This window comes from Miscanthus floridulus, chromosome 15, assembly GCF_019320115.1.
Source record: "Miscanthus floridulus cultivar M001 chromosome 15, ASM1932011v1, whole genome shotgun sequence".
In the NCBI taxonomy this organism is placed as follows: domain Eukaryota; kingdom Viridiplantae; phylum Streptophyta; class Magnoliopsida; order Poales; family Poaceae; genus Miscanthus; species Miscanthus floridulus.
Genome location: NC_089594.1, coordinates 85,172,885 through 85,190,397, shown reverse-complemented (window position 1 = coordinate 85,190,397; position 17,513 = coordinate 85,172,885). Strand labels below are relative to the sequence as shown.

Here is a 17,513-nt window from a genome sequence, read left to right as displayed (position 1 = left end):
GAAAGTAAGCAATATCATTTCTTTTTTTTAAGCAATACCATTTCATTTGTTAATAATAGTTATAGATGGCCATTTCACTTGGTTTTCATAGAAAAAGTACTTTCTTGTTTGTGCACATTGTGTGGTGCAGATAAACATTGTTGAACGGAATCAGATCCTCTAGCTTGACTTCACCCTGCAGTCAGGTCATCTGTACCGTCCACTGTTGATCCAACGATATCTCTGCCAAATGAAATACAGGCCGCACAAACTCAAGGCCCATCATAGCCCAGGTCTTGCCGAGAGGTTCCCACGGTGAAATCGCCGCCGTCTTCTTCCGGTCTGCAGACCGGAGTCCGAGAGCCACGCCGTCGCCATCCCCTCACCGAGAGCCGCAGCCTGACTGACGCTCTTGTTTGGAAAAATCTGGCCCTTGTTTAGTCAACCAAAATCTAAACTTTGGTACTATGCAAAAAAAATTCCCCGTTACATCAAACTTATGGTACATGCATGTAGTACTAAATGTTGACGAAATAAAAATCTAATTGCACAGTTTAGTCGTACTTTGTGAGACGAACGTTTTGACCCTAATTAGTCAACGATTGGACAATTATTACCAAATACAAACGAAATGCTACAGTGTACTACTGTACCGTGCAGTGATTCCGACGGCGCCAACTTTTATTTCGTTTGTATTTGGTAATAATTGTCCAATCGTTGATTAATTAAGCTCAAAACATTCGTCTCGCAGAGTACAACCAAACTGTGCAATTAGTTTTTGATTTCGTCAACATTTAGTACTCCATGCATGTACCGCAAGTTTGATGTGACGGGAAATCTTCTTTTTGCATAGTGTCAAAGTTGGAAATTTGGGGTGAACTAAACATGGCCTTAGTTCCCCAAACTCCCAACTTTGACACTATGCAAAAAGAAGATTCCCCATCACATCAAACTTGCGGTACATGTATGGAGTACTAATTGTAGATAAAATCAAAAACTAATTGAACAGTTTGGTTGAACTTTGCGAGACGAATCTTTTAAGCCTAATTAGTCAGTGTTTGGACAATAATTCACAAATACAAACGAAATTGCTACAATGTTTACCGTCACGTCAAACACTATGCAAATGCCGATTCCGGCCGAACTAAGCAAGGCCTTTATAGTACACCCTTGGGCCTTGGTGGTGGGTCTTCGATTGGTACATGCACACCCACAGAGTGCAGTGGGAATCTCTTGTGTTTTTTTTTATGAGCATATGCATGCGCTGTTTGCACGCAAATTATTTGCTCTCTCCTCTAGTGCGCATCTTGCTGTGGTTAGATTACTCAAAAAAAAGTGCTGATTTTACCAGCTTTCTGGAAAGCTAGCACAACTTGTTACTATCCTATTCCCTCGAAAATAAGAATTCTGAGGACTTTGTATATAGAAAAGTTAAGTTTTACAAATTTTGACCAACAATTAATCAAATTATATACAAGTTTATATAGGACATAAAACTTGAACCATAGATTTTTTTTGAAGTGTTTCAAATATGAAATTGATTCGTTAGCAATTGAAAACAAATTGTAAAAGAAATCGAAGGTCAAATCTGTGTATGACTTTTTCCTAATCAAAATAGGGTTACCATTTCCGAACGGACGAAGTACTAAACTTGCAAAGTTTATTAAAGATTAGTCCTTGGTACTCACTGTACTGAGAAGTTCATTCAATACAACATAAGTTCACACTAGGTTGTAAAGCATAGGCAAGCCAAATGTGGTGACTTGGAAAGAAAAGCGATGCATCTCCTAGCCTATACACTCTTCACCTAAATTATTTCTCAGGGGCTCAATGCATGCAAATACAACATTTGGCAATTTGGCTATTTTTGGGTATCAACATGCTCACACTATTTATTTTGTCTTCTGTTGTAGAGTATTGTTGTTTGGCACAAATATTTCATTCACATATAAACAACCATCCTACTTGTTGAAGCACTATATCTACTTTGTGGAAGACAAGCAGATGTTTCCTATTATGTGAACTGTTTGTGTCATAAGAGATTTTTTTTATAAAAGAATGGATGATTATAAGTGTAGCAATGATGATATGCTGGAGCGCATATTACAAGATCCCGATTCAATGCCAAGAGTTATGCAATTAGAATATTTGAAGAGGATCACAGATAATTTCTCTGATGAGCGATTACTCGGTGAAGGTGGGTTTGGTAAGTTTTATGAGGTAAGATTAAATGGTGATGTCTTTCCCTCCTCACATATTTGTGTAATCAACCTTATTTTTATTTATCCAGAAATCTGTATCCATGCATGTTAATATTAGAGTGTAAACAGGGAAAGCTTCAAAATGGGAAAATGATTGCCGTGAAGAAGTTTAACTTTAAACAGTTAACAAATCCAGATGTTCAGGAGAAGCTGTTTATGAATGAGGTGTTTCCACTTATGAGTCTCAGGCACCCCAATATAGTACGATGTGTAGGATATTGTTCCAAAAAAAGCAGCGAAATTGTAAAGCACAATGGAATTTTTGTTCTTGCGGAATTGCAGCCGGAGATGTTACTTTGCTTGGAGTATTTGACAATGGCCAGCCTCGATAAACATCTTAAAGGTATGGCAATAGTCTCTCTTCTTGTTTCAACTATTGGGATTTCATTTATGTGGTTTGTGAGCATCTCCACTACAGCAATACCACATTTTATCAACAAATATCATTAACTATTGAGAGAAAAAAACAAAATTTGAGCAAAAACTAGGTGCCTTTAGATTAAGAAAGCCAAACGACGCTAGACTAGCTGGTTAAGCGGTTCTGGCGGTACCCCTCAGGTCCTGAGTTCGAACTCCCGTGGGAGCGAATTTCAGGCTGAGGGTAAAAAATCCCCTCGCTCGCCCCAGACCAAAGCACAAGTAAAGAGATTGACGTCTCCCTGTGAATGGATGGGGCGGGGGTTTGGGAATTTTCTCGTTCTGTGTGAGAAGACCTTCTTAAGCACAATACCCATTGGATACTCCAGTGAGTCATCTAGTGTAACACCCGATGATCTAGTGGCATAAATCGTTGCCTCTATAAGAAGCTCCGATGCATAGTCTGGTGGTAGCATTGGATGATCTGGTGCCCTTACCTCAACTCACCGGAGAAACACATGTATCCGTAAGAAGGTCTGGTGGACCCATCCGGTGACTTCACCAGACAATCCGGGGACGCCCTTTGAACTTACTCGCTCGCTTAGCCCACATACAGTGCACAGGAGTGCACCAGATGCTCTGGTGCTCACCGCAGGCCTCTACCGGCAATGATATGCCACCGTTGGGCCGTGGCTCAACCCGGCAGTAGCCCCACTATATCATTGTTGATTTGTGATAAACCCGGTAATGTCCAAGCTACAGTATAAACCACAGCCCCATCTTTCACCTCCCTCCCATCCTGAACACACCCATCCAAGGAGGGATCTTTTCCCATCTCCAAATGCTCATGGACATGATCCCCTTGGTTTAAGGTGGGTATGAAACTCACAAACTATCACTGCCAGGTGGAGTCCAGTAGTGACCCTCATCCTATCACTGTCAGGTTGAGGCACTAACCAGCAGCAATAAGTACCTATCACTACCGGTTTGTGACACGGCTGTGATACTGTCATCCCATCACTACCGACTACTACCCTCTGGCACCTCAGTGATCCATGGATCTAGGGCATGTGTAGCTGTTTTGGTGGTTTTAGGATTGGGAAATTTTGATGTGGTGCATCCAATTTATGTGGAATTGACCATTTCACATCGTAAGTGGCCAAATTTGCTAGGCACCATTTTCGGTGTCAAACAGTCATATCTCTCCATTGTAAAATTTCCCAAAGAAAAAAAAAGGAAATGAGATTTATGAGTTGTTGTTTAATTGCAGATGATTGTTTTGGACTTGATTGGCGCACATGCTACAAAATAATTAAGGGGGTTTGTTGTGGTTTACATTACCTTCATGAGGAATGTAGACCTGAAAATAATAATGCTTTCATCATTCACTTGGACCTAAAACCTGCTAACATATTGCTCGATGAAAATATGGTGCCAAAACTTGCAGATTTTGGTCTACGAAACTCTTTTGTGATAAGAAAACTCAAACTTGCCCTAGTGGAGGAACACCGTAAGTTACTAATCTATTGATACTATATTGCTTACAAAATCTTTTTTTCTTTCTACCTTGCTTTAGCTTAACCCTTTAAAGTTGATGAAACACTGATGTCGTGATGCAGTGGTTACATGGCACCAGAATACATAGGTAAAGGTAAAATATCAACTAAGGCAGACATATACAGTTTGGGTGTAGTGATCATAGAGATCATAACAGGTCGCAAAGTCGATCCTGATATCGATCTTAACATCAAACAAGTAAGAAACTATTCTTTTACACATTCAATGTATCTGACTGTCCATTTTAATTATCTGTTTTGTTTTACCACTGCATAGTATCAAACTTTTGTTAATATTTTTCAGATAATTAACAAATGGAGAAACAGGTCAGCAGAAGCACTATCAGCAGTAGATTGCCAACACATAAGAAGTTGTCTTGAAATAGGTAAATGTTGCATCAAAAGCACACGAAATGAAAGGCCCACTACGAGGGAAATTATCACGAAGCTTAGTTTGGAAAGCATAGACTGCAGTCTCGACAGTGAAGAAGGGCCGCTTCGCAAAAATACAAAAAGAATTTGCGACACGCCTCCTGAAAACCAGGTATTATGATTTGAGAGAATCAATTAATTTGCTTGACGCCAATGTTCAATATGGGGCCCAGTTGGTGTTGGGAAAACACTCCTTCTGAAGGCGATCAACAATTCATTTGAAACAGGAAACTCCTTGATTCCCAGTTCATTAAAAAGAGGTCACCCTCCATTTGACTTCATTATCTACATGACAGCCTTAGAAGACTGTTCGGTGCAAAGTATCCAATCTGAAATTATTACATGGCTCCAAATGCAGGACCGCGGTGATTCAATAACCACTCAAGCCACCGGGATATCTAAATTCCTCTAGGATAAAAGTTTTCTTGTTTTGCTAGATGGCCTTCACTACAATTTGAACCTAGTAGCAGTTGGCCTACCACCACTAGGAAATCAAGGCCAATTGAAGCGAAAAGTTGTAATCACAACAAGATCACGAAGCTTGTGTGATCAGTGTGAACAGAGCTATAAATGTCCCCGGCCTGAAAATGAATGAAGCACTTCAGCTGTTCCAAGAATGTATTGGTAACAATAGTCTTTATTCTGAACCCTGCATCAGAACACTTGCAAAAGATCTCGTGGAGCAACTAAGAGCTCTACCATCAGAACTGATAAGAATAGGCAGCGCAATGCGCGGAAAACAGGAACCAGGACAGTGGCAGAATATCGTTGCTGTTGCCAAGGAATTGATGCATATCAAGGATCAAGAAGCATCATCGCTGGTATGTCTTTACAGTTAACTCAAATTTGGTAACAACATTTTTGCTAACTTATCTTTGTCACTAGTAACTAATATTAATTAATGCCTTCCAGACAGAAGGAATTGCTATTACAAAGCTTAAGCAATGTTTGCAAAACTTGCGTGGGAGGAGAAATGATGTCAATCACGAGATTGAGTTTGGAAAGCGAGAGGGCAAGGTAGCAACAAATCAGATTAACAACTGGCTGGCTAGCGTGGATACCAACATCTCTGTTGGGATGGTTATCTGTGAATCTGAGCAAAATGAGTTGAACTGGGATCTCAGTGTGATTGCAGTTGGCATGCTTCGTCGGCTCCAAGAATGTCTCAGTGGTCAACCCAACGTTGTTACAGTGGAAGCATTGCCACCTACCGTCCAAGAGATTCCATGTTCGTCCACAGAGCAGCAGCCTTCCAGAGATAAAATATTTGGAGAGGCTATGGAGTATATTAAGCATAGTTCAGTGGGTGTCAATGGAATCTGGGGACTGGGCGGAGTGGGCAAGACCCATCTTCTCACAAAGATCAACAATGCTTTTCTTGGGGACTCATTGTTTGATTATGTTGTCTTCGTTACGGCCTCCAAAGAGGGTTCAGTGGAAAAAATCCAAGACGAAATTGGCAAGAAGCTCAAGCTCAAGTGGGAAGGCGATGATGTTAAATCTCAAGCTAACAACATTTTTAAATCCCTGAAAACAATAAATTTTCTGATACTATTAGATGACGTTTGGAATCGGATTGATCTGGAAGCAGTTGGCATACCGTATCCCCTTGGAAGAAGCAAAGTGGTTCTCACAACAAGATCAAAAACGGTGTGTGGTCAAATGGACGTAAGAAAAGAGATCAACGTGGCATGCTTGCCAGATGATGAGGCCTGGCAGCTATTTCAAGACAAGGTCGGACAAGGGACTCTATCTTCCAGTCCTCGTATTGAAGCTCTTGCAAAGGAACTTGTGGAGGAACTGAAGGGCTTGCCATTAGCTTTGATAACTGTCGGAAGGGCAATGTACGGCAAAAGTAATCCAAAACAATGGGAATCTGCCATGCAACACATGAAACAGTCATGCTGTGGCGGGGATGATCAGGACCTCCGTATGGAAAATACTGTTTTCAGACGACTCAAGTTCAGTTATGATAGCCTAAGACATGAAAACTTGAGACAGTGTTTGTTGACTTGCTCACTATGGCCAGAGGATGAAGTGATTTCGACGGGGGATCTGATACGATGCTGGATTGGCTTAGGTCTAGTTGACGAGTGTAATATACATGGTTCCTACAGAAAAGCACATTCTCTAATAGGTGAACTTACAGCTGCATGTTTGTTAGGCAGTTGTGATACTGTGTTCCCACAGCTGCATATTTACATTCATGATAGAATATGCTTTAACCATCAGGAATTGCCAATTGAAGCTGGTGTTAAGATGCAAGATGTGATCCGTGATATGGCTATTTGGATATCTTGTGGCTGCAGTGACAACAAGGACAAGTGGGTGGTTCGTGCAGGAGTTGGTGCAAATCTGTCTATACGCACCATTCCTTGGCGCAGAGCCGAATGCATCTCATTAATGTTCAATGAAATCAAGGAGCTTCATCCGTTTACTGGCTCAACAAATCTCAAGAGGCTATACCTTCAACAGAATAGGTTGGATGAGAGGATATTTGGAGCCATTCAGAGTTTCACTGAGCTGACATACCTAGATCTAAGCCGCAACAGAATCAAGGAGATACCTGAAGAGTTATTTGCCTTGTAAACTTGGAGCATCTGGATTTGTCAGATATGGGCTAAGGGAAGTTCCCAAACGCCTTAGAGAACTTACTAAGCTTAAATTCTTATATCTAGCAGGCACAAGCATAGAGAGGATTCCGAAGGAGGTCATATCCTGTCTTACCGAATTGCAAGTGATTGACATAATGATAATTATGTCAATTGATTATAAGTCTAAAATAATGCAAGAGTTGTGCACCCTTCCAAACTTGAAAGCGGTTGATATGGTCGCTGAAGGTGATGATGGATATGAATCACAACGGAAGGCAGCTGGCATCCCCATTAGGGATTTGATCATATACGGATTGAAAGAAGCAAACAAGCACTACTGGAAACAGGACCTTTGCCGAGTGTCAAAAATCGGGCACTCGGCAAAGACCTTCTTTGTCGAGTGTCGCACTCGGCAAAGAATTGCACTCGGCAGAGAGTTCTTTGCCGAGTGCCGGGCACTCGGCAAAAAAGGACACTCGACAAAGGACTTCTTTGCTGAGTGCCAGGCTCTCGACAAAAGAGCGGCACTCGGCATAGGCTGCCCCACGTAACGGTGTTCAGCCACGTTCTTCTTTGCCGAGTGCCTGCTGTTAGGCACTCGGCAAAGATTTTTTTTTTGGAAAATACTTTGCTGTTAGGAATTAAAAAAATTATTTTTTTTAAAATTCCTTTGCCGAGTGCCCCTGTGAAGGCACTCGGCAAAGAGGAAATTTCTAAAAAAAAATTCAAAAACCTCTTTGCCGAGCACCTTATTCTTGGCACTCGGCAAAGACCCCCTTTGCCGAGTGCCATGCCCCGGCGCTCGGCAAAGTTTTTTTTTGTTTTTGGCCTCCAAATTTTTTGTGCAACCCTTTTTAAGTACCAGGAACTCCTCGTTAGAATTTGGGGATTTTTTATGGCTTTTTCATATATTTAGTTACTTTATTTCGTTTACTTGAATTTTTTTCGAAAAATATAAATTTGAACTGCACGTGCATCGAATAATGGAATTTAATGATTCAAAAAATAATATTCATGGTATTGAGTGTAGTGTGAGGCCGTATCCAGGAACGGACCCGAAATTTCAAACATCTTGTTCACGAAACATGACCATGAACTTGCAGACGAATTGTTTTTAAATTCTATAAAATGCAAACGAAGTTCGAAAATCATGAAACTTGTCGAGATGTCATGATATCGTATGTGGAGGATATGATAAAAATTGAGAAGGTTTGGTGCACGTTATCACGTACGATGCTTACAAACCAGGACATCTCCACATGTCATCTTTTGACTCGGCAAACAGGTTCTTTGCCGAGTGCCCAGCTGCCAGGCACTCGGCAAAGTGTTCCCTTTGCCGAGTGTCCGCGGGGACACTCGGCAAAGAGCGTGCCAAAAATTTTTAAAAAATGTTTGCCGAGTGCCTCTTCGCCCGGCACTCGGCAAAGTGGTATTTTTTAAAAAAACGATGCAGTGCGGTTTAGGGTTTAGATTTCAAAAAAAAGGAAAACACGTTTGTCGAGTGCCCCGATTTGGCACTCGACAAACCGGCCTCCTTTGCCGAGTGCCAGATCAGGGCACTCGGCAAACGGCCCATCCACTTAGACAAACCGGGCACCCTACACCCATTACCTCCCTCCATCCCACGCACGCACACATGTGCACCGCCGTCCCATCCCGCGCCGCCCCGCCCCGCGCTTGCCCCCACGCCCACTGGCCACCGGGCCGCCACCCTTCCCCACGCCGTGCGCCGCCCGCCACAGGCCCTCCCCATGCTGCGCGCCTGCCCCCGCCCTTGCCCAGCCTCGCCCCCACGCCCGCGTGTGGCCGAGCGTGGCCAGCTCGCCCACGCCAGCCCGCCAACGCCGGCGGGTGGAGGAGGGGAGGAGGAGGAGGAGGAGGAGGAGGGGAGGAGGAGGAGGAGGAAGAGGAGGGGAGGAGGAGGAGGAGGAAGAGAAGGAGGAGGAGCCAGCCCTGCCCTCGGCCGCACCCCGTGGACCGCTCACCCCGACGCCGCCCGTGCTCGACCCTGTTCCCGACTCCGGCGACCCCAACCCTGACCCCGACGCCGCCCGCCCCTACCCCTGGCGCTCGCCAGGTATGCCCTCTCTCTTGTTGTTGTCGTGGTAGTGATAGTTGTAGTAGTATTAGTTGTAGTAGTAGTGTTAGTGGTAGTAGTAGTATTAGAAGTAGTGGTAGTAGTAGTAGAACTAGTGGTAGTAGTAGTAGTAGAACTAGTGGTAGTAGTAGTAGAAGTAGTGGTAGTAGTAGTAGAACTAGTGGTAGTAGTAGTAGTAGAACTAGTGGTAGTAGTAGTAGCAATAGTGGAAGTAGTAGTAGAAGTAGTGGTACTACTTGGATATATTCTTCTGCATGGATTGATATCAAAACTACATGGCTTCTCTTGAGACATATGTGCTTGTCGGCCATCGTGCTGTTGTTTTTTGCAGGTTTTGGAAACCTCACTGTGCAGGGGAGGTTCTGCCGAATTTTTTTTAAAGGACAGTATTTTGTTCCATTTTTGTAGAGAAGAGCCCGTCGGAGCCGAGTTGGAGTTCCCGTCACCGTGCCGGTCTGCCTGCACCGCATCGCCTCGCTACTACACTGACCCACCATGGCCCTGCTAGACTGACTCCAGCGCCACCCTAGGTATAACCCCTCTTTCCGTATCATGGTCGTAGATCGCGTAACCCAGTTAGGCGTCTCCCGTTCGAAAGAGATATGGTTGGAGGTATGCAAATCTTTGCATATCTATGACCGTATCTGTTTCGGATTGTCCACGTATTTTGGACAGCCCACGGATGCATAGATGGGTTAGTTTCCATGGTCTGCTCCGGTCCGAGATAGAGTCTCGGCATCACCTCCCTGTTGTTCTCTGGATACACACTCTTCTTTGGCAGGACGTGTATCTAGAGAACAGTGGGGAGGTGCTGCCGAAATTCTATCTCGGATTGGAGTAGAGCATGGAAACTAACCTCATCTACGCACCCGCGGGTGGGATTAGGACCTATCCTCACCTATTAGATAGTAGGAACACCATGTAGATGCAATTGATGGTTACATTACTCGCTGATACATATGTTAGAGGATGGATGACCGTTAGTGGATGTACACGGGCTAGAGAAGTCAGAGTGATTACACCACGGAATGGATGAACAAGACCAATGCTTTCTTGAACAGTGCATTTGGCAAGGCTGCTAAAGGACATTGCCTAGTTTTGTGTCCCTGCAGCAAATGTGGAAACAGGAGAAGGGTAAACAAGGTGGAAATGGGTAAACATCTTGTGAAGAAAGGATTTATGCCGGACTACACCCGGTGGGTCCACCATGGTGAAGCCCATCGTATGAGACAGGAGGTGGTGAGACCACAGGTGGAGGCTTTTGATGCTGATGTCGGGGTAGCAGACATGTTAGATGACTTTCACCAAGGATAGTTCGATGAGGGACATGAGAAGGAGGAGATGGAGGCAGCCGCATAGGCGTTCTACGATAAGATGGACTCGGCACAGAAACCCCTTCACAAACGGTCAACGGTGTCTCAACTGGATGCCATTGGATGCTTAATGGGGTTGAAGTCCGAGTTAAACTTGAGTCGAGAAGGCTTCGATAAGATGTTAGCCGTGATTGGCACCTTGCTTTTGGAGGGCCATATTCTGCCAAAGAGCATGTATGAGTCACAGAAACTCCTTCGTGCACTTAAGATGCCGTATGAGCAGATACATGCTTGTCCGAAAGGGTGTGTCCTATTTAGGAAAGAACATGAGCATGCAAAGTTATGTCCAAAGTGTAAATCCTCCAGGTACCTAGAGGTAGACTCTAATGATGGCCAGAAGAGGCAACTTATGATCCCCGTGAAAATCCTACGGTACCTTCCGTTCCTACCGAGGATCCAACGGCTATACATGACTGAGGAATCCGCGAAACAGATGACATGGCACAAAAATGGCAACGATACAATCCTAACAAGATGGTACATCCATCCGATGGTGAAGCTTGGATCCGCTTTAATGACAAACATCGTGACAAAGCAGATGAGGCTCGTAATGTACGTGTCACGCTAGCAACAGATGGGTTCAATCCTTATGGAATGATGGCTGCCCCATATACATGTTGGCCCGTCTTCGTTATCCCCCTTAATCTCCCCCCCATGTTTCCTTTCAACGACATAATGTATTCTTGTCGTTGATAATTCCTGGACACCCAGGGAGTAATATGGGTGTGTTCATGGAGCCTATATTTGATGAATTGGTCCGTGCTTGGGACGAAGGGGTATGGACATACTATCAAGCTACAAAGACAACCTTCAAAATGCACGTTTGGTACCACTACTCCCTGCATGACTTCCTGGCGTGTGGGATATTCTGCGCCTGGTGTGTTCACGGGAAGTTTCCATGCCCAATATGCAAGGAAGGTGTGAGGTTCATTTGGTTGCAGAAGGGTGGCAAGTATTCGTCGTTCGACAGACATCGTCAATTCCTACCTCTTGACCATCCATTCAGACAAGACATCAAGAACTTTATGAAAGGTGTCAAAGTGACAAACCCTGCACCGCGGATGATGACTGGTGCCGAGGTTCATGCTCAAATAGATGCTCTCGTGCCCAATGAAGAAGGTGGTTTTGTGGGATATGGTGAGCAACATATGTGGACTCATATCTCGAGCATGACAAGGCTCCCCTATTTCGATGACCTTCTTCTGCCACATAACATTGATGTAATGCACACTAAAAAGAATGTCGCCGAGGCACTTTGGGCAACACTCATGGACACTGAAAAGTCTAAGGACAACCCTAAGGCTAGAGTGGACCTAGCAATGTTGTGCGATAGACCAAATCAAGAGATGCAGCCTCCTAGTTGTGGCAAGACCTAGATAAGGCCTAAGGCCGATTTCGTCTTGAAAAAGGACCAAAGGAGGGAAGTACTTGAATGGATCCAGATGCTAATGTTTCCTGATGGGTATGCAGCGAATCTAAAGAGGGGAGTGAACTTAGGCACTCTGTGAGTTAACGGGATGAAGAGTCATGACTACCACATATGGATTGAGTGGCTTCTTCTGGCGATGGTTCGAGGCTATGTCTCGGAGCATGTCTGGCAAGTGCTGGCGGAGTTGAGCTACTTATTCCGCCAGCTTTGTGCCAAGGAGCTCTCTCGGACCGTCATTGATGAGTTGGAAAAAGCGGCACCCATGTTGCTCTGTAAGTTGGAGAAGATCTTTCCACTCGGCTTCTTCTTACCGATGCAGCATTTGATTGTGCACCTCCCGTATGAGGCACGGATGGGGGGGCCATGTAGGACCGTTGGTGCTATTCAATTGAGAGATGTCTGAAGACTCTTCGCAAAAAATGTAGAAATAAAGCCAAAATTGAGGCTTCCATTGTAGAGGCATACATTCTAGAGGAGGTGTCGAACTTCATAGAGAAATACTACACTGAGAACCTTCCTAGTGTTTATAATCCACCCCCTTGTTACAATGCTGGCGAAAATGAATCGAACCTCAGCCTTTTCCAAGGGCAACTCGGAAGCGCAAGTGCATCGACCACTAAGCAATTGAAAAATGAAAAATGAAGAGTGGCGCAGTATCATGCCATATGTGTTGACTAACCTTGTCGAGGTGCAGTCGTTCATTGGGTAAGTTCTGAACGAACTTGTTTCATTTCACTATATGTCCTTATTTTTCGTCCAACCCCCTTGTTTCTCATTGGTACAGGGAATTTCTTCGTCAATTCTGGCATGGATCAAGGCAACCTACCTCGCAAGAAAATGATACCCTTCTTTCACAAGGTGCGGGACCAGAGAGCCCCGATTTCATTTGTTGGTTCAAACAAAAAGCCCAAACTGATGCGCCTATAAGTGACGAGCTGAGACAGGTTGCAAATGGTTGTGCCGTGTTTAAACTAGAATTTGGAAGAAGGATTTCAGAGGCTCGAAAGCTCCCAAAACCATGTCAGCAAGGAATCAATTGCATGTAGATCAAAAACAACGGATTCTAATACAGCACTAGAATCGGCTTTCTTCAGATAGCGCCAGCGGATAACGACATAAGCTATGATTGGTGCTGGGACGAGGCATGCTGGACTCTACAAAAAGGGAAATATTAGAGTCCAAGTTATCTTAAATTAGGAATGTTTTTATTTTTATGCCAAAGATTGTAACAAGTGATGCTCGAGTAGGATTCATGTCTAGACTCCGGATATAAATATCAAACCCCGGCTATTGTAAGAAGGGATCAATCAATCAAATACAAGTCAATTTACTTTTTCAGCTCCGGCCACCCCTTAGGAGTAGGAGTAGAGTAGATCCCGGTGAGTTCTTCAGCGAGTATGGCTGCATCGATCCGGTCAACCTCCGCTGCTTGTCTGTAAGTACCGTCATGGTTTATACCTCTGTTCGTATGGCTACATCGATCCGGTCGACCCCCACTATGACTCTGGTATAGGCTAGTTATCGACTCTTGCCTAGTTCAAGTATGGCCTATGTGATTCTGCCGCACGCCCCACTGCTTGAACTAGATCAAGGTCAAGTTATCGGCTCTACCTTTGAGTGGCAGTCTTTGGTAGATTCATTAAATTACCGATATTGCTTATTGCTTTTATTGTTTATCTAATTACAGCAATAATACGCTGCCCGATTGAGATTGATCTAGATCGCCCTTATATCTTATTTAACCCATCGTTTGCTAATCTAAAACTGATCTAATCTACATCTTGAACGATGAGTTATGTTTTTATCGGCTGTTTTATATCAATCTTAATCATGCATAGTGTGCGGTTAAGGCATGTTCGATCTTGAGTAGATCTATTGGTTAGCGCGAACCGTTCCATGGCCCGTTATCACGGCCTGTGGGATTCTGCCTCTCACCCCACTGTTAGCACCGTGGAGTGGGGATCGTTAGTTGATAGATCCGTTCCTAAGAAGGCATGACCTTAACTGTGCGCTATGCCTGAATTGGCTGTTTAGCCGATATCGAGCGCTCTCACGAATAGATCACATTACGAGACCATTGAAGTAGAGATAAGTTGAAAGATATGTTAGCCCCATGATCTTGTTATTGTATTATGGTCTACATGATTCTGCCTCATGCCCTACTGAAATTAGTAATGAGTTAGGGTCATCGAGTCTATTGTTGTTTCTACAGCCTGCATGATTCTGCCTCATGCCCCACTGGTCATAGCGATAGATGAGATCTAACATGTTCATTAGATTTATCTTTATTAGATGGTTGAGTGGTGTTGAATTGTTTCTTTACATAAATAGGAGTTTGGATATCTTTATAAACCGACCATCATCGATATCTTATTGCCATTGATTAATGTTTGCTTAAATGATATTTATTCTGAATGATAACCGATTCTTCTTACACAACCCCATAAGCTTTAACTGATTTATTCTTATGAATATGCTGGAATCGACTATTTAGTCGATCTCCTCTCATACCGGCTCTCAGAGCCACACATTCGGGACTGTCTGGCAACACCAGCATGTTTCGCCCTTAATTACTGATAAACTTTCTCTCCTTATCAATTGTAGGGTCAAATTGACTGGCACATCTCGGGAGGATTGCGCAAGATCGACCACCCTTGCGCTGAAGCTAAGCAGATCTGCTCCCTCAAGCGAACCCTTCCGGCTTGCTGCGTGTGTCCTCGGCACGGGATGCAATTCTATGTCGACACATGTTTCTGGCACACCCCGTGGGACCCCACAATCGTCATGGTAGTTCACAACAACGACAACATCCTTATGGTACATTATGAAGACCTACCTGATGAAGATAGGGATACCATCAACAAAGTTATGGAAGAATTTCAGAAGAAGTGTTTGTTGTCCTACACCAAAACACGTGACAACACAGTTATTCGGACATTTCTACTACCAAGAGTTCTACTACACAGACAGATAGATACAGTTGAAGCTAAAGACAGGCGTTTCTTTGCGGAAGCCATAGACAAATCTATTCATGATGCCCTATCAAGCCGCAATGAAGCTTTCATTGACTCATTTCACAACGCCATAAAAGAGGCGATTCATGGAATTCCAGTTAGTCAGGTTGGATCGACTTGTTACAACATTCTAGATCCGTTGACCCAAGGGACTAATCAAGTCAGCACCAGCCATCAAGAAGCAGCACCAGCTGGTAATGGTGAAGTCCAGACACTTCAAGGTTCATCTAAACAAACTCCAGGTACTACTACGAATCAGATACAGTACAATCCTAGACCGTCAATACAGCATGTGCAATAGCCGGCGGGGAAAAGTCAGAACCAGATGATCAATTTTGGCACATTAGGCCACATACCGTCGTCGGCTCAAAAAATAGCACCATCAATTCAAAGAATCCATAGAGATATAAATCCTTACGTCTATAATCAGAGACTTCAAGCAGCAAGTGAGCAGAAGACCCAGCAGATTGAGATTCCGCAAGGATATCACTATGGCACAGATTATAACACTCTCCACATGATGCCAAATCTAGGATATTAGGGCACACGGGATTTCAATCCATAGATAGGTCAGCAAGTACCGAGGAATCCAAATCCGTAAGTTGACGAGTTGTTGCTGAAGGTGACCGAGATGATGAAAAATCAGTTCGGCCTGAAGCCAAAAGGGCTGACCTTTTCATACAAATGCCCATATCCACAGTGGTATGATTTGGTCGCTCTTCCTACAAATTATAGGCTCCTAGAGTTCGCCAAGTTCACTGGTGAAGGTAGTACAAGCACAATAGAACATGTCAGTCAATATCTTACACAATTAGGCGAAGCATCGGTTGAGGATGCCCATCGAGTTTGTTTCTTCTCCTTATCCCTGTCAGGGCCAGCCTTCACTTGGTTCTCGTCACTACCAGTCAACTCCATCGCCAATTAGGCTGACCTGGAGAAGAAGTTTCATACATATTTTTACACTGGGACTGGCGAAAAGAAGATAACCGATTTGACAACCATGAGACAGAGGACTAATGAATCGGGCACTGAGTTTCTTCAGAGATTCCGAGAGACTAGGAACTTGTGCTTCTCATTGAGCTTGGCAGATGATTAGTTAGCTGCTCTAGCCATCCAGGGAATGCTGCCAATGTGGAAAGAAAAGTTGCTAGGGCAAGAGTTTGACAACTTGGGTCAGTTGGCTCAACGAGTGACAGTGCTCAATAGCCAATTCCAGAGTATGCACAGGGATACCCGATTCTAGAAGAATACCACAGTAGCCAAAGCTTATAATCCATATTCGATTGACGACGGCTATGAAGATGAAGAGGAAGAGGTTGCTGCAGCTGAATGGAATTGGGGCAAGAAGACAGTGATGGTGCCAAATCCTTGGGGAAGAGAAATCGAGGAGAGCTATGACTTTGATGTCATTAAATCGAACAAGCTCTTTGACTTCTTACTTGAGAAGGGCCAGATCAAATTGCCGGACAATCATGTTATGTTGCCCCTTGAACAGTTGAAAAATAAGAAGTTCTGCAAGTTCCATAATGCTACTTCTCATTCCACTAATGAGTGCAGAATTTTTCGGTAGCACATACAGAGAGCTATTCAGCAAGGGAGGCTCAAGTTCGATACACCTCGGAAAATGAAAGTTGATGATAATCCTTTCCCAGGAGATCAAAATATGGTTGATGTCGGGCTATTCAAAGGAAAAACTAAGGTTCTAACATTGGCCAAATCAAGAGAAGCTGGAACAGTTGATGAAACGACCTGATTTCTACGAGGGGAAATCCACAGAGTCGAAGTGTATTATGACCATTGTAGATCATATTACCCCAAATTCCAGTCGAATACCACATCCATACAACGATAATATCAGAGTACATAAAGTGTGGAATTACATAAATTATTACATCGCCACATTGGCAGAATCAAAAGTAGCATTTAATCAGAACAGCTTGAAGATAAGATCGCCAAACTCGAGTGTAGGAACGAACCCCTCAACCGTCAAACTCCTCAGAGCTATACTCCTCAACAGAACCTATGTGCCAAAATTTATCAGTACGATTTGTACTGGCCACTCCCACCCTATGAGCATTGCTTTGCAGAAATTGGATGCAAGTTGGATATAATAAAAAAGAACCTATAAGGCTGGGTTTTCCTATGTATTAGCATATCAAGTATTTAATAGTATAGTCAAGTTTTAACACCATTCCCACACACATTCCACCCCATTTTTGTCCAGAGCCAGGTTTCGATCCTAGGATCGGTATACCACCATCTCCATGTCATCACCATACCATCGCTCAGTCAATAGGCCAACTCCCTCTCGGCATTATCTCATGGCCCGTAGCCCCTGGCTACGACCGACACTCTCTCATGGGGGGAGAAGAGAAGGACTCATCTCACTATCTAGTTTAAGCGAAACCCAGGAAAGGTCC

The 17,513-nt window shown here is 43.8% G+C and overlaps 1 protein-coding gene and 1 pseudogene across 1 annotated transcript in view; both read left to right on the top strand.

Annotated features, from left to right (window-relative positions):
- The window catches only part of LOC136506581 (probable disease resistance protein At5g63020), a 268,321-nt gene that overhangs the window by 216,511 nt on the left and 34,297 nt on the right, over positions 1-17,513 (top strand). The window lies entirely within an intron of this gene.
- The window catches only part of LOC136507830 (probable disease resistance protein At1g61300), a 29,930-nt pseudogene continuing 17,172 nt past the window's right edge, over positions 4,756-17,513 (top strand).